A 23,891-nucleotide genomic window follows, 5' to 3' on the forward strand; every position below is an offset into this window, starting at 1 on the left:
CCAAGTCATGAAATCCAAAGACCTACAGCCAAGATTGCTTTATCCAGCAAAACTTTCATTTAGAATGGAAGGACAGATAAAGTGCTTCTCAGATAAGGTCAAGTTCAAGGAGTTCATCATCACCAAGCCCTTATTATATGAAATGCTAAAGGGACTTATATAAGAAAAAGAAGATAAAAAAGATGAACAGTGAAAGGACAGCAAACACACAGTTATTAACAACCACACCTAAAACAAAAGCAAACCAAGAAGACAGCTAGATCAGGAGTGGAACCATAGAAATGAAGAACACATGGAGGGTTAGAAACAGGGGGGTGGGAGGGGGAGAAGAGGGGAGAAGGCACAGAAAATAGCATAGATGGTAGACAGAAAATAGATAGGGGGGAGGGCGAGAATAGTGGGGGAAATACAGAATCCAAAGAACTTGAGACACGTGGTTATAAACTAAGTGGGGGAGAATGGTGGGGGAGGGAGGGTGTGGGTGGAAGGGATTGAAGGGGGGGAATAGAACAACTGTAATGGTATAATCAATAAAATATATTAAAAAAAATAATAATGGAAGAACAATTTTTTCCTCTTTCCTTTCAGTCTTAGCCTTACCCTGTTATTATTTATTAATTTGTCTCTTATTCTTATAGATGTCTCTACAAATCAGTGACAGTGGTCTCTTCTAACACATACCTCAGGTAACAGGAAGGAGCAACACTCTGAAATCAAAAACTCCTGAGGGCAGTGTCCTCAGAGCACAATGCTAGAACCAAGAGCATCAGCATCACCTGGGAATATGTTAGGAATATTGACCATAGAGCCCTACCCCATACTGAATAAAAAAGAATTAGGACTAGGGCTCAGCACTTTGTGTGTTAACAAATGCTATATGTCATTCAGGCTAAAATTTGAGAATCACTGTTCTAGGGCATTCTCTAGGCCAAGACTTGTTTCTCCAAAGTGATTCAACCATAGACAGGTAGCATAGCCCAAGGAATCAGATTCAGGTAATGCAGTTAATCCTTTGCAACACCAAGACAGCAGGTTTCCAGGCCCCTTCAAGATTACTAAATGTCTGGAGAGAGCTACTGTAGGCTCTAGTAGCCCAAGACAAAAGGAAACAGTAAACAATCACCCTTTCATGGCTTCATTAGTGAACTGAGTTTGTAAGGCGAGCGAACTAAATTCCAAAGGGTGACAGCACCGCCCCCCCCACCGAAAAGAAATAGGACGCATAAATTGTTTCACCTTTGGAAGAGCATAGGATGAAAATGTAACCATCATCAAAATGAGTCCTGGGTGTTGTAGACCTGGGCCAAACTTTGGTCTTCAGTTAAAAAAAAAAAAAAGGAGTCATTGCTGAACAATATATTTATGTTGTACTATATTTGCATTATGTGAACCTGGATTTAACTTAATGGTTTTTCAGCACATACTCTGTTTTTTAAAATCTGCTTTCCCTCCTACCTAGACACAGTAAAACAGATGAAATTAGTTCTTCCTACTTGCCAAGTGTAAATTGTTACTTGCCGTTTCCAGTAGGAGGGACTCTCTCCTGAGCTACTTTTAAATATGGATTGTAGTTTTTGTGCCAAAGAAGAGATAGGAACGATAATATCTTAAGGAATAAAACGATTATACTCAGGCTACATGAAAGCAGTTGTTATTCTAAAGCAAGTGACCCCTTTAGACTTCTTAAGCTTTTTAGAAAAATCCCAAATTACTACTACTGCAAAAGATGTGTGGTGCCTCTGTCTGTTGCTAGAGAACCACTGCAAAGAGTAGTAACAGCCATTATGTGTTGAGCACAGACCTGTTCCCCATGTACTTAGCTAGACCTTAGGTAGATTATCTCATTTAATCCTCACAACAACTCTGATTGGGAAGCATTAACTTCCCTCTGATTGGGAAGTTCCATCAGAGGGACTGGAAAAAGTGCATTTTAAAGGGCTTAACCAACTTTCCAGCCCATAGTCTTTAAGTAGTAGACCAGGTTGAAAACTCGAATCTGTCTGCTTACAAAACTGACACTATTAGTCCTCATTTCTTTGTACTCTCTCCCCGTACTTTTAGCCTTAAACACTTCTATGGTACTTACCTCTTTTCCTTGAATATACTCTTGTCCACTTAGAGAACTACTTCAAGGATCAGTTCAATTTATGCCTGTGACAACTTTCCTGCCCAGATTTTTCTGTCTTCCCTCTTCAAGCTCCCTCAACTCCTCATACTAAATTCCCATCATGATTTTTAATTTAAACTATGTTATTTCAGCACACATTGTAATATAATCACTCCTTTAGGGGTCTCTCTCAATGGCCAGTGACTACCTCATAGTCAAATTTAGTTTCTTGTTCTCTTTCCCCATAGTTCTAGCCTACATTTATACCTCCGTTCTATGATATTCTCAGAGTCTTAGAAATTTAGAACTGGGATGGATTTAAGAAGAAGTGGAGGAAAAGAAAGAAAAGAGAAAAGAAGGAAGACGGAGGTTTAATTTATATCCTCAAGGACCAAGGGTTAAAAAAATATAAAGTGGCTAATGACTGTTGCTTTTTAAAATAAAATAAATCCTCAAAAGACCATAATCCCATCATAACATTGAGTAAAGGCCATATAGTTTTCAAAATTATAACTTTTCTTGAATTTATTAGTGAACTGAGATTGTAAGACAACCAAATGAACTAAATTCCAAAGAGTGACAAGCCCCTCGGAAAAGAGATAGGACACATAAAGTGTTTCACCTTTAGAAGAGCATAGGGTGAAGATGTAGCTGTCATGAAGAAGGGCAAGAAGGAATCTACTAAACATCTAATACATTTCTTAAAGGCCAGATGTGGGCTAAAGTATCAGTTTAAAGTAACCTGGAGCCCCATTTATTTTCTTTTCAATAGGCCTCTACTGGTTTTCTCACAAGAAAGATTAGAGGTAAATCAGGAGATGGAAAAGAGGCATGCAAAAATGTTTGGTTTCCTCTGAGAGACAGGCATGAAACACTGCCTTCTTCCTCAGAACATTCTTTCACATTAAGCAAAAGCCTTAAGCCACCAAGGAGGGGATAGCAAACTCTGTCACCCTCAGGGCCCAGCTGAAGTTCCACTGCTCTCTGAGGAGGGGTAGAATCAAAACCTATTTGCCTGTTGGAAAGCAACATCTTCCTCACCTATAGGACTTAGGCGGATATTCCCTGTTCAGGGTTATCTACCCATATGAGAAGGGTAGAGAAACTTCTTAGTCCTAGGATTCTGTGCCAGTTAAAACAAGAGGTCTAGTACCATTTAGGGGAGAAGGCAGAAACTCTTTTCTGCCCAAGACAGAATTTTCTGTCACAAATTCAAGGCAGAATTTGACTGCCATGGTGTTGAAGAGGGACAGGGACAGAAGAAGACCCTGCTTCAGAAGCCCAAGTGCACTTATTCTGCCAAAAATTAAGACAGAGTAGGAGAACTGAGAATTTCTTGTGCCCCATGAAAAGCGTAATGCTGAATAACAAGCAATAAGAGTCTACTTCTAGGGCAAGGGCAAGAGCCGGTGCATCATGGGATGAAAGACATCCCATCTGTCCTCCCATCTTCCGCTATAGGGCAGGCATTCGGGGACTGCTAAAAGCTGAAAGTGGAGCAGGGACAGTGAGAAGAGTTCCAGTATTTCAGGCCTCACACTAAGCACTAGGCAGATAGCAACAACAAAACTCAAATACAACTTGACAACAGACTAAATTGATTCAGCTTTTCATGCTAATGGCATAATAGAAGGAGATACATGCCCACTTCCATGAATAAACACTATTTACTTCAGTCTTTATTGTTCTTCTATAGCAATGTCCAGTAATCAATCAAAACCTTCATAACATTAAACAGCAAGCAAAAAGACAATGTTGGAAGATAAAACAGCCAACCAAATTGAGAAACAAACTAGATGTTAGAACTATCAGACAGAGACATTAAAACAACTGAGACTAATATGTAAAAGGTCTAGTGGAAAAGGTAGACTGCATTCATGAACAGATGGGAAATTTTAGCAGAGCAGTGGGAACTAAAAAAGATTCAAATGGAAATCTTAAAGATAAACACATCATATCAAAGATGAAGAATTTTTTCAACAGATTCATCCTCAGGTTTGACATAGCTGAAGAATTAACCAGTAAACCTAAAGATGGGTTAACAGAAGTTTTCAAACGTGAAACACAAAGAAAAAAGATGTGAAGCATTCAGGAGCTGTAGAACAATGTCAAACATAAATGGGGCAGAAAAAATATTTGAGTATATAATGGCCAAGAATTTTATAAAATTAATGGAGAAGCTCGGAAACACTCAAGCTGAGTAAATCAAACCTAGATCCTCCTGCAGTGAAGGTGGAGGGAGACTATCCAGGCCGGTAGGGATGGCCGGGACTTTCAGTTCAGTATCTTGTTCCTGGACTTTTATACACCTTTGAGGTTCTCTTCCTAGTTATCTCTGGTGTCACCACACTGGCAGTTTAAGATACTGACCCAAGTGTAGATACAGGAATCTGAGTGCCAGCATCACAGCAGGCAGGTGGCAGTACCTCAGCCAGACACAGGACTGCGCTTCTCAGTGTGTGTTCCGTGTAAGTGGGAAACATTACTCCTGTCAGATGTTCAGGTGAGGGGAAGAAGTTTCTTTGCCAGTTTTCCCTGTATGTAGTAAAAGCTCTGGAAATAGGGAGGTAAAGAAATCTCTTTAACCTGTTGTTTCTCTCAGGTTCCTTTTTACTTTTATTATGTTATGTCTTCACAGAGCAAACTGTAGAAGGGGTAGGATTTTGTTTTTCTCATTCATCTCTTAGAACAGTGCCTGGTAGTTGTTAGTTTATTCAACAAATATTTTTGATAACTTTCATGCAGCGTACATTCTAGTAGGGAGATGTAGATAGCAAAACACAAACAAATGAGATTCTTAGTAAGTAGTACTTAGTACAAAAAAATAAAGCGAGGTGAGAGGGAGTGACTAGGTAGGATAGGTGGACATCTATTAACATCTCATGGAAGATACTCAGAGAAATTCTTGGCCTTATGGATGTAAAGGCAATGACATTCCATTTAAAAATGGCGTTTATCAATTAGGGCTTTTCTCCCTTTCTCCTAGCAAGCCCTAAAGAGCTCTACTCTTTTTAAGGCACCAGATCAGAGTAAGAAGTCAGACTAAGTACTCTTACCCATTTTAGAGACCTGCCTCTTCCTGTGTCAGAGGAGACCCGTGATTGTCTATAAGGGGCTGTGCAGGACCATAACAAGATAGACATTCATCATCATAATTCATCCAGCAAATATTCATTGAGTCTTTTCACTGTCAGGCACTGCTAGGAATACAGCAGTGAACAAGACAGACTGAAGACCTTGTCTTCCTGGAGATCAGGGACCCTGATTTTGTTCAGCTCATATTTTCGACACATTAAGCTCTGGTTCTAGGAAAAAGGAAAGCTTATCCTCCTCACCCCCTACCATCACCACTACCACCCTCCTTTTGTTTTATTTTCTTAGGATATTTACTTAGTTTTCTAGTTATAAGAGGAGAATATAGTCTGAGCAACTCAAATGCAGTTAATTTGATTCTGTTTTTGTGGAATAGTAACATTCCTGTATATACCCAGAGTTGAGGTCAGTAAAGAAGCTTTTTCTGAAAAATGAGAAGAATGAAAGTTCCATTGAAATTCAATTGTAACTGCTTGAAGATTTATTCTTAAGTCTTCTGCAAACCCCTAGGTTCAGAAACCTCTGAGATGTATTTCCAATATAAATTCATTGGGAATCATAGAAACAGTAGAGCAGTTTCCCACTCACCTCTCCTCTGGCAAGGCAGGCAGTATCACTTTGTCACTTGTGCTGAATAGTCACAGAAAGCACATTATAGCCACACACTAAAATTTTCACAGCCTGGAGATAAATTAGGCCACATATGTGTCTGTTCAGCTCCACCAACACAGATGCAAGGCGTGCTTTGTGCTTTGTTAAGGCAATGATGTCAGTTTAGCTGTGTGAAAAATGACGTAAAATGTGGTTTGGTTTTAGTTGAGCTGTCAATTTTTATTTTGTCTAGCTTGTAATATGTGAGTTTCACACTTTAACATGCACCAGCAGTTATTTATAAATATTCCATTACTAACATTTTTAAAGCTTTGGGTAAAATAGAAATTAAAGCATTTCTTCATAGCATTAATTTATGATCATTATGATCAATCTCTTATAATTTGAACATGAGAAAAACAATTTGAGAATGATGAAGGGGTTTTAATATGATGGTTCCCCATGATTGGTGTCCAGCTGGTGAGTGCTTTAATGCTCTTTGTTTTTCTTTAGTTCAGTTGGATTTCAGTTCAGCAAACATTTGTTCAGTACTTTGTGAGGAGTAAAACTGAAAACTTTGCCCTTGCATGAGGGGTTAGAATTCCAGAACCACACCGGACATCTTCACACATGCTTTTGTGCGTGTGTACAAAACCAAGTCTTTGAGAGGAGTGAGTCTGAGAATCTGTTAACTTGGGCAAGAAAGAGACGGTTGGCTTGGGTTATTTCTAACAGCTTTTAGCTTTTTCTCACTTTTTGGAATGCTTTGATCATTTGAGGAAAGTCCTTCCACTATGAACTAAATTGCATGAAGTCAAATGTTCATCTTTCTGGAATTCTTCTCCTTTCCTCTGTTATTTTTGTTTAGGAGCAATGGAAAAGATTCCAGAAATAAAGTGGTGTGAGTGTACAGATGCACTGCAATATAAAGTTAGGGAGAGAACAGGAGCAACTAGTCAAATGGGTCTGCCTCCTCTCAAGAGAGTTGCTTTCTTTACCCTGCGCCCCCTCAACCGTGGTAATCATTCATCAAAAGAGGAAAGGACCTCTGTTTCCCACCCTGACCCTACCCCCAGCAAAAAGTATTAGTATCAACACAGATTTATAGCAAAGTGACTTTGGGATTTGGTTTTTGTTTCTGAATGATAAATTGAGTGATTTCTCCACGTTAGTTTTGTAGGTGGAAAACAAACTAAGGACATTTTTGTTTGCTTATCTCTTTATTCTGCAAACATTTGAGTCCTCTGTGAAAGTGATAGTTCTAGAAACAGGGATCAGAAATAAGACCCTTTCTTGCTGCACAGTGTAAAGTGATCACTAGGAGCTTGTCATGCAATTTGGGAAACACGGCATGCAGGTACAACATGAGTAGAGAACATAAAAGATAATAAAGTGCTAAGTAGCACATGGGTAGTCCATTCAGTTAACAAGTAACTGTAACACCTGAGTCAGATACTGCTAATATACCAGGGTACAGATATTTTTTTCTAAGGTTTCATATAGTCTCTGTGTTTAGAGAGGAGAAAAATCAAGTATTACAGGTAATTTAAAAATAAACTGCAAAATTTTTCTTGTTCTCAGCGTTCTTTGAGCAAATACATTTTTCAACAGGACCTATTTCAACCAGAAAAATGTAAAAATAGACAAAAGTTATTTATTATGAGAAAAACTAGATAAAAAGTACTGCCCAAACTACTACTTCTTTCCCAAAATCTAATCCAAAGCCGACTTGCTTTCTGCATCAGGACACTGTTGTTCCAGGCCTGGCTTTGCAGTAAGTAGTTTTGTGACCTTCAGCAGATCACCTGTTCTTATTAAACTGAAGTTTGTATCTTTTATCTAAATCATTACTCTCTGAAAAACTCATAAAATGCTGACTCCTTTGTGAAACTTTTTCTGATCTCTTGTCTTCCCTCCTTGTTCTCCCATCTTCTTCCCACTTCACCATCTGGTTGTCTCCAAGGACATTTTCTGACTCCTAAACTCCCTTAGTATTTTGTTATACCTCTTTTCTATAATACTTACCACTTTCATGTTTGTTTTATTTTGTTTCTTGTTTGGGTGAAAGATGTTAAAGTTGTACAGGGTAAAAAAAGTTATTTAAAATCCCCATCCTTTAAAAAATAAAATACCTGTTTTTTAAGGGCTGTGTCATATTATATTTAATTCATATATTCGCATCAATGGTGGCAGCACCAGGTGTAAAGGATTAATACTGGAAAATGGACAGTTTCTTAAATATAAAAGTTGTTTTTCTATACCCTTTAAAGATGTTTAGCACAGCATTTGTTGAAACTATGTATTGTATATGTTCAATATAAAGTTTATATTTTAAGAGTTGGGTTTACTTTTGTTTGAAATTGAAAAATATATTAGATTTTAATGCTTCGAGATTCATGTCAAGATTAGATTACATGAAACACTTAAGATATACTATGTCAGCCCTATTTAAAACAAACTACATGATCTTTTTAATGTTATTGTTTTTTATTCTGCCTATAATAAGTGACTTTTAGCATAGTAAAACAACCAGGTAATCTGGAAAACTCAGTTGCCTGAATTATGGGGTACTTTTATCAAAAAAAGACAGATGAGAATATTTTATTGCAAGCTAACAGCTGAGCTTTACTTATTTAAAAAGCATTTCATGTTATGGTTAGAGACTTGTGAGCCTGTTCTTTTTCTGGAATCATAACTACTGGTGTCCCTACCAACTGCTGAGTCCTACTCCAGGATTTAGTCCTATATACAGGGTCCGGCAGAAGGAAGGCCTGCTTGAGTGTGGTTGTAGGGTAATAATATGGTGTCATAATTTATAGTTTTAATTGGAACATTTCACCTAAAATGTCATATGGTGTGCTTGTGTGTGATATTGTTATTTTACATAATTACATGCTTGTGATTTTGTAATAAAAAGGGATGCTATTTGTGCTGGGCCCTGTATGTGTATGACTTTGGTAGACAGGAAGGTTGTTCAGTCCCAAAGTTTGAAACAAAAAACATACCAAGCTTTTGAGCAGTTATTTGAGACTTTCATGTACAAGATAGTTTTAAAACATCCTTTTGAAAACTGAAATACGCTGGCTGTCAAAAACTAGTGTTCTGAGTCTGTCCTGATTCTTGACTGCAACATCAATGTTATGAAAAGCTGCTTGTGTTTGATAAAAGTTGATGCTGCTGAGCACAAGAAAGCATGCTTTTCATGCTCAGACAGAAAGAGGGTACTTTCTTAGCACTGTGGAGGGGCAGTTTTCTGAAATATATGAAAATATCTGCTCTAATTAGGAGATAACTTTTATGTCCTATTAAGTGTAGTTGTTTTATGTGTTATAATGAGAGAACAGTGGGAGAGCCTTGGTGTATCAAGTAATGGCCAAGACCATTTTATTAGCACTTTATTGGATTTAGGAACTTCTTTTGTGTGTTTCCAGCCTTACCTAGCATCTTTTGAACAATTATTTTCAAGATGGTATAGTCTTGGTTCATTTAAGTGGTGACTCTGCAGAATCATCAATTACCTAAAATTTTATGTTAACCAAATTGGAATAATTTCTTCATAAATTTCCCAGAATTCTTCTTGACAAGGTCATTGGTGACTGCCATAATTCTAGGTGCAATGGTCAAGTCATCTTTCTTGACCTTTCTGCAGCTTTGGATACTCGAATTTCTCCCTTCTTCCCTGGGCTTCTTGGTTCTGTTTATAGACAACCACCTCATTCTACTTGGCTAGTTTCTCCTTGTTTCCCAGCTTCTGTTGATGTGTCCTGGGGCTTAGTACTCAAATCTGTTCTCCACCTATACTAACTCCCTAGTTGATCTGATCTCTTTCATAGCTTTAAAATCTCCATTTTGATATCTGATAGGTAATTCAAACTTGTTATGTTCAAGACCAATTCCTTGTCCCACCCCATCCCAATTAGTCATGCCCAAAATCAGTCTATCATCAAATCCTATTAGGTTCTACTTTTGAAAGATATCTAGTATAGAACTATTTCTTATTACCTCCACCACTACCAAACCATTATTTCTTTCCTAATTACTACTTTTCAAGAAGTGTTCAATGGGCTTTTGCTTAAGGGATTTTAGCCAACTCATTACTGNTTGACAAGGTCATTGGTGACTGCCATAATTCTAGGTGCAATGGTCAAGTCATCTTTCTTGACCTTTCTGCAGCTTTGGATACTCGAATTTCTCCCTTCTTCCCTGGGCTTCTTGGTTCTGTTTATAGACAACCACCTCATTCTACTTGGCTAGTTTCTCCTTGTTTCCCAGCTTCTGTTGGTGTGTCCTGGGGCTTAGTACTTGAATCTGTTCTCCACCTATACTAACTCCCTAGTTGATCTGATCTCTTTCATAGCTTTAAAATCTCCATTTTGATATCTGATAGGTAATTCAAACTTGTTATGTCCAAGACCAATTCCTTGTCCCACCCCATCCCAATTAGTCATGCCCAAAATCAGTCTATCATCAAATCCTATTAGGTTCTACTTTTGAAATATATCTAGTATAGAACTATTTCTTATTACCTCCACCACTACCAAACCATTATTTCTTTCCTAATTACTACTTTTCATGAAGTGTTCAATGGGTTTTTGCTTAAGGGATTTTAGCCAACTCATTACTGTGATTTTCTTTTCAATTTCCTCTAAGCAAGTGTTTATTACATGCTTCCTCCTTGTTGCCCTCTATGTGCTATTTACCTAATGAATCCTGTCACTTCTCTGTCAAAATTATTTCCTCGTATCTAACTCAGAATAAAAGGTAAAATTATTTGCATGGTTCTGGCCATTTCACTGGCTGCTATATTTCCAGGTCCATTTAATGCACTGTAGGCAATCATTTATACGTAAGTGACTGAGCAAATTATTTGTAAATATGGAATAATACACTTTGGGATTTTAAAAGTAAAAGTTAAGCCTTTTGAACTGGCAAATCTTCTGCAGGGACTATACCTTAAGAACCCTCAAACGAATCTAGATTCAAAAGAATCTATGCACCCCAATGTTCATAGCAGTGCAGTTTACAATAGCCAAGTGCTAGAAGCAGTCTAAGTGCCCATCAGTAAATGAGTGGATCAAAACACTATGATACATTTACAGAATGAAATAACACACAGCAGAGAGAAAGAAGGAGTCCTTACCCTTTGCGACAGCATAGATGGAACTGGGAAGCATTATACTAAGTGAAATAAGCCAGGCAGTGAAAGACAAATACCAAATGATCTCACCTATAAGTGGAACCTAATCAACAAAACAAACAAGCAAGCAAAATATAACCAGAGACAGGGAAATAAAGAACGAACAGACAGTAACCGGAGGAGAGTAGGGAGTGGGATAAACTGGGAAAGAAGGGGAAAGGTCATCAAAGAACATGTATAAAGGACAACACATGGATAAAGCCAAAGGGGGGTAGGATTGAGGGTGGGAGGTGCGGGTAAGTGGGCTGGAGGAAAATGATGGGGCCAAAATGGAAACAACTGTACTTGAACAATAAAAAAAATTTTAAAGTTAAATTTCATCAAATAGTTTAGCCCTCTCAATATAGAAAAATCACACATTGAATTAAACAATTCCCTTAATATTCAACTTTCTATTTAGCATTTACTAAAAAATTATTTCTTTTATTTCCCAAATGATTTAATTTGAAATAAGTTCATCAAACCAAAATGTACTAAAAAATTTATTTCAAAGCCTCTAAATGAGTTTTTTCCCTTTAAGAGACTTCAATGAATTCATTGCCTTCTTTTTTAAAAAATGTCTTAAAGCAAGTATTTATTAGATGATTCTTTCTTACTCTGCAATATGCCATATAGGTATTTTAGTAAAATAGTAGTTCAAGGTTCCTGTCAAAGCTAAGCCTTTTCCATTTTTATGAATCAACTAATTGAATCAATTTATTTATGTGTCAACCTGTGTATTGACCTTTCAGCATTGTGAGATGGAGTTAGTAGTAGATAACTTAAGTCATTGCCATGAGTATACTGCCTTTAGTTTCTAATTCGTGGGTATAATATGATATTTCTTAATTTTAATAAGACATTACTAGATGACATGTTTTAGCAGATCCAGAAATTATAGATAGAACCACCTTTAATCAGGTGTGACCCTTTTGTTTCCTTCAGTGTACCATTATATAATTATTAGCTGAAGGTAATGAAAACTACTGGAGTGCCCAGTCAGCTTATTTGGTGACTTGCTTCTTTACTGAATTAATAAATAAACAAACATATAACCATGTCACATTGTAATCACTGTACATATAAATTTCCTTCAGCAGCATAAATATGTTTGGCAGTCTTTTTTGATTCAAGAAGATGACTCAAACCAATTTACTTAGTTGATAATTAAGATACACAATGTTGCCCTAGCTGGCATGACTCAGTTGGTTGGAGCATTGTCCCTAAACTGAAAGGTCACAGGTCTGATTCCTGGTCAGGGTATTTTACCTAGGTTGCAGGTTCAGTCCCCAGTCAGGGTGCATACAAGAGGCAGCCAATTGGTGTTTCTTGTCCTCTCTCTCCCCCTTCCTTCCCCTCTCTATAAAATTAATAAGCAAGTCCCTGGGTGAGGATTTAAAAAAGATGCACAATATTTTTAAGTCCACATAAGTGACTAAATTGAAGTTCTTAGAGACAATGCTCGTAAGATCATGTTCTCTCCTTTCTTGTAATGTCTTATCAAGTGTTTTTCATAAAGTGAGTTCCTAATAGATGTTGTTGAGCAATTTCTGTGTCAAGGCTTAAAAAGTTATGTAGTTTACTCCCTTCTTTGGAAATAACATTTCTGTGTATGGATCTTCCTCTGTTAGTATAACTATTTATTAAAATATCCTTCTCTGCCCTTCACTCTCTCCATTCATACTGCTATTCTGTCTTTGCTTATTTAATGTTTATGTTTTCTATGCTCTTTAAATATTGGCATCATTAATATAAGATTGTTGTTCTCATTATATCACATACACTGCTTGTTCCAGTCAGCATTTTGATGATAATGCAAAGATATTCCTTTGTATATTTCTTACTTTGAAGGCCTTGCTTAAGCTATTTATCCAGCCATACATTCATATAACCTATAAGCCCTTATCCTAGCTCAGTTCATTTTGATAATGGTATTAACATGATTACTAGGCTCTGTTCTATAATACCAAGTCAGAATTGGGACTCGGTAATATGAGCTACATGATGCATCATTTATTCATTGACATTAATTTGGTAGTGGGATAGTGCCAAATTAACAGCACATGTTAATGGTACGTGTTGCACACAACCACATCGTGTTACAATCTCTGTGTAGAGTTTTTGGGTTTTTTTTTTTGGTAATTTGAATGTGATTTTATTTAGATGATGACTATTGAAATGTAATACCACTATCTCATGTTTAACCCATCAATAAGACAGATAATTGCTTTAGACTAGATTTTCTTAAAATGTGCTCTTAATGTTGAGGTGTTTGAGATAATCATGAATTTCTAACGACATATTCTTTATTGCTGAATAAGATACAATATAGATGTTGATCATAGGATTTTTAGCTTCATTTTAGTAGTCATCTCCTTTTTTTATAAATTACTTCTGGACTAATTTATTCTCCAAGACTCACTACAGGGATCTTTATATAGGTAATATAGAGTTCTAACTGACATATTGTCATAACCAGGTAGGGCAAAACAGCTAGAACTTGAATTCTAGGTTAATGAGTTGGGCCAACTCTTAGACAGTGTACATGCCATGGTCTAATAATATACATCAGAAAGATTAATTGATAGAATGAAAAGGGAGTAGCACAGATTGAAGAAGAGAGAGTAAGGAAGTAGAGAATCGAGTTAGAAGTTCATTGCAAACAATAGTAGAGCTTATGAGGATCTAGACTCAAGAGATTTTATTTTTTAGTTAGTATGTCCTGTAAACATAGGATGTGATGTGTGGGGAACAGAAGAAAGAAGAGTCAAAAGTAACACTAGGACCTTCATACATTGCTAGTGGTAATTTAGCATGGTACAGTAACTATGGAAACAGTTGGCAGTTCTTCAGTAACTTAAACATAGCATTGCCATATGATCCAGCATTTTCAGTGCTGGGTATATACAAAAAAGAAAAAAATATGTTCAAACAAAAATAGGTACATGGGCAAGAAAATGGAGACAACTGTATTCAAACAACAATAAAAAGATTTTAAAATGTACATGGATTTTTATAACAGCACTACTCACAATAGCCATGAGATGGAAACAACCCAAATGCCCATCAACAGATGAATGGATAAACAAATGTGCTATATCAATACAATGGAATAGAAAGGAAGGAAGATGGTGACGGAGTAGGAGGGAGCAGATTCCTCTATCCCCTACGCACCAGAGAAAACCTAGGTGATCTACGGAGGAACAGAGTAAACAGCCAACAGTACCCCAGCATATATGAAAATAAGAGACCAAAAATTGTAGCAGACACTGAAAAACCAGGTGGTAAGGAGAGTGCTTCAGGACAATAAGGTCCCAGGGACCAGCTTGGGGACCAGGGCAGCTGTAGCCCCAGGCCTGGTGCCAGCCAGCCTGCCTCAGAGTCCTCAGAGTCCTTAGAGATCAGGTCAACTGCTCCCTGCCTCCCCGGCCAAACAAGGTTTAAGCAGCACCTGGAGAGACCTGATTGCTTGAAGTTGCAGAGAGGAGAGTACGGACAAAGAGGCAAACTCACAGGGGCTATGATCACTCGAGGAGTCTGTGGTCGCCAGCTTGGGAGAGTTGAGAGTCACACAGTGATGCGCACTGACCCCTGGCTGGATAGTCATCAGTCTGGCTGGAGAATTGGGCTGTATGGAGTGGCAGGCTTCAGTAGGAGGAATTCCTCAAAAAGAAAAACTGTTTGGGGAATTCTCCTGCAACAACTACTCGGCCTACTCCCCACCCAGCTGGGCAGTGATACCAAAGTTGCAGGGGAGATTGTGTGGAAGGCCGCAGGAAAGACCCTGCATACCCCCATAGCACTGGGAAGGGACCAAGGCAGCCTGCCCAAGCTCACGCATGCCACACCTCAGCCCACAGCAGTAAACCCTGGGAACAAGCCTCTGAGGAAGACCTGGATCCCACACTTAAGGCGCCAGACTAGCTCTAGGGAGAATGCCTGCAAGACTGGCTGAATACACATTGGGAAGGGAAAAAAGCCACACTAATAGCCCCTCAGCCTGCTACAGCCAGCAAGACCAGAAAAAAACAATGTGGCCAGATTGAAACTAAGAAGAGGTTTTTTTTGTTTTTTTGGGTTTTTTTGTTTTTTTTAAGTAATCTCTTATGTTTTCATTTTTTATTATTGTTTTATCTTTCAATACCTTTACCCTTTCTTTCCTTCTTTCTTGTTTTATTCCTTCTTCCTTTCCAATTTTATCTCTTCTTCCTTCTCCTACTTTAAAAAAAAATACCTAGAAGTGAGACAAAAAAACCTGAAACTGTGAAAATACCAGAGTGAGACTCAAAGAGGGGGCATCCTAACAGTTCAGACAGTGAGGCAAATTTCACTTTGCTATTGCAGAGAAACTGCAAGTTACTGTATATTTGTATTATTACTTTTTCATCATTCTTACATCTTTTAATAGTATTTTTGTATTCCTCCTCTTTCTGTATAGTCTTCTTTGCTTGGCTGGTTATATTGTATCATTTGACAGGTTTCCCCTGTTCTGTCTTCCACAGTGTATTGCTAATTTACTATCCTTCGTGTCACTTGTGTTCCTTTAGCACACTACTCACAGTTCTATACCCCCTATTCATGCTATCTAGATCACATAGATTCTGTCATATGATTGTTACTCTAATATTATTGTAAATACCAGCTGTTCTATACATTGTAAATATTTCACAACACCCCTCCAGGATCTTAGGCCACTTCACAGTTTCCTGAACTCTATTACTGTAGGGGTTAACTATGTTCTCTCATACAACACACCTACTTACTAACCTTTACTCTCACCTTACCTCAGAATCTGACCTCCCACAACCTCACTGCTTCCTAGGTCCAACTCACAATCCTTCCCTTCCCAATAGGAATCTTATCTCTTTCCATCCTTTCTGAAAAGTGGCTAGTTGGGTAGAAGATCATGGTTAACACTATACATAGCCAAAGGTTCTCCTGTCTCTTCTCTACCATCTGCTACTGTAAATATCATAGAATACTCTCCTGCTGTCATAAACCATTTTGCCTTCCCCTCCAACTGATCACAAAAAAGAGTAGGTGGAAGTGGTGAACACCAGAATACCCACTGGAAGAGTATACCCAACAACAAAGGAACCACCAACACATAACAGAAGAAGGTGAAGAAGGGAGTGGAAACCACACAAACCTCAATCCAGTACCTATCTGGAAATACAACTAAATAGTGGAGAAACTACCCAGTACAAACAACTGAACAAGAGCAAAAGAGAATCCTCAAAACCTTGTATACATGAAGAACTAGCTTCAACAAAACCTGCCCTCACCAGCAAAACAAAATACAAGAGGTGGTGGACAGAGTGACCCTCAGTTAACCAGCTGGTGGGAAGGACCCACCAAAGAAAGACCCAAGAACAATCAAAACTCAAAGACAAACACAGGGGCAACTTAAAGGACAGCCCAAGACCAGTGAGCTTGGGAGATCAAGGAGGCTATACCACCGAATCTCACAGGTGTTCTACCACAGAAGTTCACACCATAAACCCAGGGGACACGTTATAATTAAAATGGCAAAGTTCTAAGACAAAGATTCTATCTTAAATGCAGCAAGGGAGGATCAAGGAGTAACATACAAGGGAGCCCCCAAAAAGGCTAGCAGCTGACTTCTCAATGGAAATGCACCAAGCAAGAAGAGAATGGCAAGAAATATTCTAAGTAATGAGAACCAGAGGCCTGCAACCAAGGCCACTTTACCCGGCAAGTATCTCAATCAAGATAGAAGGCCAAATAAGGACCTTCCCAGACAAAAGAAGTCTAAAAGAATACACCTCAACCAAACCAGCTCTGCAAGACATGCTAAAGGGACTGCTCTAAGGAAAGAAGGAAAAGAGAGAGACAGAGAGGTACAAAAATGGCAATGAATAAGTACCTATCAATAATAACCTTAAATGTAAATGGATTAAATGCTCCAATCAAAAGACATAGAATAACTGAATGGATAAGAAAGCATGACCCACACATATGCTGCCTACAAGAGACCCACCTCAGGACAAAAAACCTACACAGACTGAAAGTGAAGATCTAGAAACAAATTTTCCAAGCAAACGGACAAGAAAAAAAAGCCAGGGTAGCAATACTCATATCAGACAAAATAGACTTCAAAAAAGGGCCATAAAGAGAGACCTAGATGGTCACTTCATAATACTCAAGGGAAGAATCCACCAAGAAGACATTAACATCATAAATATATATGCACCCAACATAGGAGCACCCAAATACATAACGAAAATCTTAGAGGACTTCAGGAAAGATATTGACAGCAACACAATTATAGTAGGAGGTTTTAACACCCCACTGTCAAAAATGGACAGATCTCCCAACAAAATATCAACAAATATATTGTGGCATTGAACAATGCTCTACATGAAATGGATTTAACTGATATATATAGAGCCCTTCATCCCAAAGAAACTAAATACACATTCTTTTCAAATGCACATGGAACAGTTTCAAAGATAGACCACATGGTAGGACACAAAGCAAGCCTCAACAAGTTCAAGAAAATTCAACTCATACCAAGCATTTTCTCTGACCACAAGGTACTGAAACTAGAAACGAACCCCAAGGAAAAAAACCAAAACACTCAAAATCATAGAGATTGAATAGCATGCTTGACAATTGGATGGGAATAGCATCCCCACCCAATGAATGGGTCAAGAATGAAATTAGGGAAGAAATAAAAAGGTTTCTGGAAACAAGTGAAAATGAACTCACAACAACCCAAAACTTATGGGACACTGTGAAGGCAGTCCTGAGAGGGAAGTTTATAGCAATACAGGCTTGCCTAAAGAAAATAGAAACATTTCAAACAAACAACCTAACCATACGCCTACAAGGACTCAAGGAACAACAACAAAAACAGCCCAGAGCAAGTAGAAGGAAGGACATAACCTAGATCAGAGCAGAATTAAATGACATAGACACTAAAAGCACAAGTCTAAAGATCAGTGAATCCAGCAGCTGGTTTTTTGAAAAGATAAACAAAGTAGACAAGCCTTTAAGCAGGCTCAATCAAGAAAAGAAGAGAGAGGACCCAAGTAAACACAATCAGAAATGAAAGAGGAGAGATTATGACTGACACTACAGAAATAGAAGGAATTGTAAGAAATTACTATGAAGAGCTGTATGCCAAGAAATTTGAAAACCTAGGGGAAATGGACAAATTTCTAGAAAAATGTATCTTCCAAAACTGAATGAAGAAGAAGCAGAAAGCCTGAACAGACCAATAACAACAGATGAAATTGAAACACTAATAAAAAAACTGCCAACGCACAAAAGCCCTGGAGCAGATGGTTTCACAGGGGAATTCCACAGAGTATTTAAGGAAGAGCTAACCCCTATCCTTCACAGACTATTCCAAAAAATCTAAAATGATGGAAGACTTCCAAATTCTTTTTATGAAGCCAGCATCATCCTAATCCCAAAACCAGATAAAGACACAACAAAGAAAGAAAACTTGAAGCCAGTAAGGCTGATGAACGTAGACTCTAAAATCCTCAACAAAATATTGGCAAACCACATCCAATAATACATTTAAAAGATCTACACCATGACCAAGTGGGATTCATCCCAGGGATTCAAGGTTGATTCAATATTCCAAATCAGTAATGTTTTACACCACATAAACAAAAGCAAAGACAAAGAACACATGATCGTATCAATAGATGTATTTGATAAGTTACAGCACCAATTTATGATAAAATCACTCAGCCAAGTAGGAATACAGGGAGCATTCCTCAACCTAATAAAGGCCGTATATGAGAGACCTACAGCCAACATCATACTCAGTGGGCAAAAACTAAAAGCTTTTCCACTAAGATCAGGAACAAGAATCCTGTTCACTTTCACCACCTCTATTCAATATAGTATTGGAAGTTTTAGCCACAGCCATCAGCCAAGAAAAGGAAATAAAAGGTATCCAAATCGGAAGGGAGGAAACAAAACTGTCATTGTTTGCAGATGACATGATAGTATACATAGAAAATCCTATAGACTGCACCAGAAAACTGGTTGACATGATAAATGAATTTCGCAAAACAGCAGGATACAAAGTCAATATCCAGAAATCAAAAGCATTTTTCATTATACAACAATGAAACAGCAGAAGCAGAAATCAAGAAAAAAATCTCATTTGATATAGCTCAAAGAAAAATAAAATACCTAAGAATAAACCTAACCAAGGAGGTAAAAGACCTGTATGCAGAAAACTACACAACACTGAAGAAAGAAATCAAGGAAGACACAAACAAATGGAAACATATACCATGTTCATGGATTGGAAGAATTAACATCATCAAAATGTCCATACTACCCAAAGCAATTTACAGATTCAATGCAATACCTATTAAAGTACCAATGGCATATTTTACAGACATGAAACAAACACTTCAAAAATTTATATGGAACCATAAACAACCCCAAATATCTGCTGCAAGTCTGAGAAAGAAGAGCAAAGTAGGAAGAATCACAATACCTGATACTAAACTATATTACAAGGCCACTGTAATCAAAGCAGTCTGGTACTGGTATAAAAACAGGCACATGGACCAGTGGAACAGAACAGAGACCAGAAATAAACCCAACTCTCTACAGTTAATTAATATTCGACAAAGGGGGCAGTAACATAAAATGGGGTAAAGATAGCCTCTTCAACAAATGGTGTTGGGAGAACTGGACAGCTACATGCAAAAAATGAAACTGGAGCACCAATTTATGCCATACACAGAAATAAATTCAAGGTGGATGGAAGATTTAAATATAAGCTGTGACACCATTAAAATCCTAGGGGAGAACATAGGCAGGAAAAACTCAGATATTTCACGCAGCAATATTTTTAATGATATGTCCCCTATAGCAAAGGACATAAAGGAAAGAATAAACAAATGGGATCTCACCAAAGTTAAAAGCTCTGCGCAGCTAAAGAAAATAGTATTAAGATAAAAAGAGAAGCAACTGTTTGGGAAAACATATTTGCCAATGATACCTCAGACAAAGGTTTAATCTCCAAAATATACAAAGAATTTGCACGACTCCACTCTAAAAAGACAAGCAACCCAATTAAAAAATGGGCAAAGGACTTGAGTAAACACTTCTCCAAGGAGGACATACGGAGTATCCACAGACACATGAAAAAATGCTCAATATTGCTAGCTATCAGAGAGATGCAAATTAAAACCGCAATGAGATACCACTTTACACCAGTCAGAATGGCCATCAGAAACAAAGCAACAAACAAAAATGTTGGAGAGTTTGTGGGTAAAGGGGGACCCTAGTTCACTGTTGGTGGGATTGCAGACTGGTACAACCACTATCAAAAAACAGTATGGAATTTTCTAAGAAAACTAAAAATGCCTTTTGACCCAGCAATTCCACAGTTAGGAGTATATCCTAAGAACCCTGAAACACCAGTCCAAAAGAACCTGTGCACCCCAATGTTCACAGAAGCACAATTTACAATAGCCAAGAGTTGGAAGCAACCTAGGTGCCCATCAGTAAATGAATGGATGAAAAAACTATGGTACATTTACACAATGGAATTCTATGCAGCAGAAGGAAAGAAGGAGCCCCTACCCTTTGCAATAGCATGGATGGAACTGGAAAGCACTATGCTGAGTGTAATAAGCCAGGCGGTGAAAGACAAATACCATATGATCTCACCTTTAACAGGAAGCTAAACAAGCAAGCAAAATATTACCAAAGACACTGAAATAGAGAACAGGCTGACAGGGACCAGAGGGAAGAGAGGAGAGAATCACAGGGGAAAAGGGGAAGGATTCACACAAACAAGTATAAAGGACACATGGACAATAACTAAGGTCGGGGGGAAATGGAAGGGAGGTGGAGAGCCCTGGGGCGGGGGGGCGGCGTTGAGCAGGGTTGGGAATATAAGATAGAAAACTGTACTTGAACAATAATTAAATTAAAAAAAAATCTGGAGTAGGCAAATCCATAGAGAATTACTGAAGTTTGTAGTTGCTAGGTATTGGATACAGTGGGCAATGAGGAGTGACTGCATAATACAGGTTTTCTTTTGGATATGATGAAAAATATTTGAAAACTAGATAGTGTTGATAGTTGCACAACATTGTAAATATGCTAATTGCCACTGAATTACACATTTTAAAGTAGTAAGTTTTATTTGACATGTATTTTACCACAGTTCAAAAAATACTCAAAATTAAGCTAGGTTAGAAAAAAGTAATCCTTTCAGCTGACACCACCGTATTCCAGTAATTTGCCAAAATGACCAAGGCAATGGGGAAGAGGAGAGGCACCTGCTATTTGTTCTCTAGGTCTTTTGGAAAACATGGACTTGCTTCTTTGGCCCCTTACCGGCCAGTCTACAAGAAAGGTGATCATTGTAGACAGCAAGGGAATGGGCACTGTTCAAAAAGGAATGCCCCACAATTGTTACCAGGGCAAAACAGGGGGAGTTTGTTTTGCCACCCAGCATGCAGTGGGCACTGTTGTGAACAAACAAGTTAGGAGCAAGATTCTTGCCAAAAGAATTATTGTACGCATTGAGCATATTAAGCACTCTAAGAGCCAAGATAACTTCCTAAAATATGTGAAGGAAAATGATCAGAAGAGGAAGGAAGCCACAGAGAAAGGTACCTGCGTTCAGCTGAAGTGCCAGCCTGCTCCGCGCAGAGATGCACAGTGTTTGAGAACCAATGGAAAGGAGCCTGAGCTGCTGGAACCCATTCCCTATGAATACATGACATGAGAAGTGTGAAAAAACAATCAAAGATCTCAGTACTTTTTTAAAAGTAATATTAGGGCAAGAAGCACAGACTTAAATGTTTTTAGGTCCCTGAGAGGTGCAGTAAACAAAGCAAAGTGGCAAGAAAGGGCATGTCATGAATTGGTCATTTGAAATCAAAACCTCTTTGTGAACCAAATAAAATATGATTGTGGGCTGTGGTTTTCAACCTCTGCTACAAACTGAACTGAGCGACAATGATTGGTGATGTCAAGTAGGTAGCTGACAGTGTAGCTAGACTCAAAGTTCCACAAGAGGAAAGGATAAATCTTAATTTATATACTCTGTATTGCTACCATTGAGCACAATGCCTAGCCAACACACCTATAAAGGTTTTGTGGGATGAAAAATAAATACATCAAAAAAGGTTTGGGTAGTAAGTCTATATTCTTTTTTAGTTACTTCCATCTTCATCTCATTCTCCATAACTAATCAATTTGCAAATTTTATCTATATTTTAGTATCTTTTAAATATTTTTCTGTCTTCTATCCCTTTCTCACTACCAGCACAGTGCCATGACATTTATTGCCTACGATTATTGCAATAAATTACTAAAGGTTTTCCTTCCTCTAAGCTTGCCCTCCTCTATTTTCTTAAATAGATTACTAATCACAGCACCCTGCTTAAACTTCTAGTGCTTTCAAATAAAATCTAAATGTGATAGGAAAACATCCATCTGCTGCTGCTTTTCCCCAGGCCCTTGTCACTCCAGCCTTTCTGAACCACGCACAGTAATTGAAGCACTCCGTGCATATTTGGTGTGCTATTCTTCCTACTTAGACTGCTCTCAGCCTTCATTGATCTGTCCATCCTTTAAGACTTTGGTTCCTTCAAGAAACTCTCCTAACCAATCCAGTGTCAGGTAGGGGTTCCTATTTTTACTTCTCTCTGTGCCCCCAAGTACTTTGCCTATCTTTGATCACACTTGTTTCACTGATTTATCATTGTGTTTGCTTATCTAATTCCAGTCTCACACTGCTAACTCCTTGAAGCTAGGGACCACATCTGTCTCCAGGGCCTGTGCATGGCAGACACCCAGTAAAGGCAACCGTTATCACTATTACAAATAATTAATTATATGGTGATCATATACTCAGTATATGTTGGATGAGATTATTTAAGAATTGCAAAGCAGGATATAAGTGCTAGATGGCATATAAGAAATATCAACCAAGGATTCACCTGAGAGAAGATTTCCACAGGAAAGATGCCATTTGGAATGAGCAGTGACCATGGGCTAGGCTTTGAGAGGTTGTCGAGGTCCTATCTAGTACTTGTCATCATAATCATTCATTGATTACCACATGTAAACATAGACATTTCCAAGAAGTATTCTATTGTAAATTTTAGTTTATTCTGTTTTGTGGTCTAAGATGAAAAAATGACATCTCTAAAACTACCTAAATGTGGATTTGCTTTTAGAATGAGACTTAGTAATAACTATTAATATTACTAAGGATATTACTATGGCCAGGTTTCATGAGAACTATTATCTAGTTTTAAAAAATGATTAAGGTTCTAAAATGCCTTCTGCCTTTCAGAAATAGCTTCACAAAGCTATTTGAAACTGGAATGCTCAGACATAAGAAGCATACCGCAGGTTAATTCTTAGACGCTGCTTGTATTTGTTAGATCATATTAGAGCTCTGTTGATTATAACTTGTAAATCCTAATCAGGCTATATTAAGAGGCTAAATAGAAGGCTATAGTCTCACCCTTCTTCCCCATTTCCATACTCTAGACACTAAAATAAACACATCTACATTGCACTCAGAATGAAAATAAACAATTCAGAGTCACATAATTGAGAAATACATTTTTAAGTAGGAGACACTGATTAAGATTGTAGTTTTAAAAAGAACAAAGGTTATTTGTATTTTTGTTTTCTTCTGCAAAAGATTTTTTTATTTTAAATTGTGTGAGTGCTGAGATGTTTATTTTCACTCAAGTAAATTCTACTGCATGAACGTTGGGGGTGGGGTGGGTAACCATTGCTTAGGCTGCTAAAGTCGTGAGGCATCTCTTCTCGTAATTATATGGAGATCTTTAAAGTGTACACTGATAAGTCCGTACTGAAAAAGAAAAATATATTTAAACTCATGGTGGATTCTCCCCCACAATCAAATCTACTTATTTGAAAGTA

General features: G+C 37.8%; 1 protein-coding gene and 1 pseudogene across 1 annotated transcript in view; both read left to right on the plus strand.

Annotated features, from left to right (window-relative positions):
• ARHGAP20 (Rho GTPase activating protein 20) overlaps positions 1-23,891 on the plus strand; it is a 128,821-nt gene that overhangs the window by 43,855 nt on the left and 61,075 nt on the right. The window lies entirely within an intron of this gene.
• Positions 21,225-21,725, plus strand: LOC118988231 (60S ribosomal protein L21-like; annotated as a pseudogene).

This window comes from Sturnira hondurensis, unplaced genomic scaffold (assembly GCF_014824575.4).
Source record: "Sturnira hondurensis isolate 20B ecotype Veracruz unplaced genomic scaffold, ASM1482457v3 Scaffold0006213, whole genome shotgun sequence".
Lineage (NCBI taxonomy): Eukaryota > Metazoa > Chordata > Mammalia > Chiroptera > Phyllostomidae > Sturnira > Sturnira hondurensis.